At 44.1% G+C, this 2,784-nt stretch overlaps 1 protein-coding gene across 1 annotated transcript in view; it reads left to right on the forward strand.

Annotated features, from left to right (window-relative positions):
* The first annotated feature begins 552 nt into the window (after positions 1–552).
* AMMECR1 (Alport syndrome, mental retardation, midface hypoplasia and elliptocytosis chromosomal region gene 1) overlaps positions 553–2,784 on the forward strand; it is a 130,308-nt gene continuing 128,076 nt past the window's right edge. Inside the window, exons 1-3 of the mRNA XM_025194236.1 lie at positions 553–580; positions 2,205–2,263; positions 2,367–2,448. The gene's annotated coding sequence lies outside the window, so the exon portion shown is untranslated. The remainder of the gene's footprint in view (positions 581–2,204; positions 2,264–2,366; positions 2,449–2,784) is intronic.

The raw sequence follows: 2,784 nt of genomic DNA on the forward strand, positions 1-2,784 counted from the left end.
GCAGGAATGGGAGTAGGCTCCCAAACAAAGCAAAGGGCATTGGGGCACGTAACCCTTAAAGGGCACAGTTATTGAGTGGGAGGGCAGTACATCCCCTAAATTGTCACCTGTACTAGTACAAGGGATTGTTCAAGGCTCTTTTATGGAAACCTGTGAGACTGGGGCTTTAAGGAACTGGGAATACAAAGGTAGTTTTAAAATAGTTACTCCACAAATAGAGGTCTCTTTGAGGGTGATTCTTGGCTATCCGAAAGTTCAGAAGTGCTGATGGAGTGGAATCATGAGGCAGCAGGGGAAAGTTAAGTGAGCATCTTCCCTTTTCTTCCCACCCTAAAAAGTGACTCAAAGGGGATCTGTCTGTTCCTTCTCCTTCTTCCCTTCCCTACATACTTCCCATTTCCCACAATTCTTATTCATTATTGTTCCAGCCCTCCCTCATCAGGGGAGACACCAGGAGCCCACTCCTGAGATGAGGAATACGGGCTTGCCCTTGTCCAGGCTGCAGTTTTTGCTAGAGGAAAAGAAATGGTCAGAGTCTTGTACGAGAGTGGAGAGGAGTAAAAGCTGTGCAGTTCAGGATGTAAGGGTTTCAACTCTGTGCTCAAAAAGTTTCTCATATCCATACCTCCCTATTTGTTCCCCTCATGCTCCCATAGTAGTGAAACCAGGTTGGGGAGCAAGGAATGACCATACTCTGATTGTATGCAGTAAGCACCATGCTCAGATGAGGTGGGGAGTTGAGGAAAGATGTTTTTGGAGCACTCCCAAGCCCACAGTGGTGAGATTGAGCAAACCAGTGGTGTGGCAAGGACTCACAAGATCTGCAACTACTGAGAATACCCACTGAGATACATGAAGCAGCTCATACCTCTAAGCTATTGTTTCAGTTTAGGCTTAACTTTGTGGTTGTTTTCATTCAATTGACAGAGCCTGTTGAAATGCATGGATGTCTTTGTACCTGTCTGAACTTTCTACCCTTTAGATAAAGGTGTAGGACCATTGTTTTATACACTTGACCCATATTTGGAGTAGGATCTGTACCTGCCTCTTCCTACCTCCAGCTGGTACATGTGCTTCCCACACACCACTTCCCACCTCCCCAGTGTCCCAAGCCTGTCAGGATCATGCAGTAACAAGGGAGCAAGTTTGGCATGGAGTTTGAAGGTGCACGGGTGATGGAGGGATCCTGAGTTGGAGCACTGGCAGAGATATGTAGAGGGGTTTTGAAGAGTAGCATTGAAAGGAGGGGTACAAGGTGTGCTGTACAGGATGTTGACCACCTTACACTCTAAAATGCCTACATTCATGGTTCCTTTAAAAAAAATCCCCTTAAAAAATAACTTCATTGATTCTTGGTCATTCTCTTCATCCTCCGTCCCATGCTGACGTCTCCCTCCTTCCTCAGGCTTCATCCCTTGTAGAGAGAACCAGTCTGTGCAGGACAGATAGAGAAGCAGGGTAGGATGCTGAGCCGTAAAGGGACTTGCATGTTGTCAGAATAATCTGAAGCCATGTCTATGCTACAAAGAATTGTCAATTAATTAGGAGTGTGAAAAGACTATATCCAGTAGTTCATTTACCTGTGCTAACAGACCCTTGGTTTGGATGCAACGATACTAACAGAAAAGGGCTTTTACTGTCTTAGTTGATTTTGTTCAGGGAGTACCTGTCAGCAGAAAAACGCTTTCTGTCAGCATATGGTACATCTTTTCTAGCAGGCCATGCAGGCAGAGGCTTCAGTGGGTAGACAAGTCCAGAGATGCTGGAAGGGGAAAACAGGGCTATCTTATATGAGGCTTCTGATAATTTTTCCTTTTTTAAGAATGATTTAAATGTCTAAATACTCAGTTGGTGCAAACTTGAGAGTGTCCCGTGGTAGCTCATGCTTTTCTGGAATGTGGAGTGCTAAACTTAAAACTTTGAGAACCAGAAAAAACAAAGTTAAGGTACAAACAAGCCCTGCAATGCCAACTTAATTCTGCCCTCCCTGAGCATTACCTCAACATGCTAGTCATGCGTACTGGTGCTCTTTACCAGTGCTCTAGAAAGTGAGCACATGAGCACCATAATATAATTCAAGCTTAGGTCAAGTGGAATGAGCAGAAGCTACCTATATTCTGAGTTGATTCCACACAAACTATCCCAGTTTTCCCACCCCTTCACACTAATCCTGAGAATTATTTTGAGACCTTGCCTTCTTTTAGTTTTTCCTCAGCCCTGAAGAACCCTTGCGTATGCCACCAGACTGTTGACAATCCCTATGGTGAGAAGACACCTCTGGATGTCTGACAGTCTACAAAATTCAGCTTTGAAATGAGATGTACTTGACCCCTCAAGTTATTGATGCATCTCTCCTTGTATCTCAGTACCAGGCTGCTCCAACTGCTCATCACCCTGCAGTACAATAACACCTAACCAAGTGAAGACAGCAGGTGTGCACAAATGCTGGTATTAAAATCTGGAACACAACACAAGCAACGGCTCATTCTCCTAATCCGCCCTTATATCTGCTTATTATGGATTTATGTATTTTAGGGCCAGAAGGGAGCATTAGATCATCTAATCTGACCTTTATAACACAGCCCATAACATTTTTCTAGTTATTCCTGTATTGAGTTTAATAACTTGTTTAGCTAGTGTATCTTTCAGAAGGGACTCCAGGGACTCTACCTTGAACTAAAAATTTCAAGAGATGGAGCATGCACCACTTCCTTTGTATGGTGCAGTGTTTGTAGTCCTTCTGCAGACTTTCCTATTTTGCAGTGCTAGTTCCTGGGGAAAGAG

The sequence above is a fragment of the Alligator sinensis genome, unplaced genomic scaffold (assembly GCF_000455745.1).
Source record: "Alligator sinensis unplaced genomic scaffold, ASM45574v1 scaffold1497_1, whole genome shotgun sequence".
Lineage (NCBI taxonomy): Eukaryota > Metazoa > Chordata > Crocodylia > Alligatoridae > Alligator > Alligator sinensis.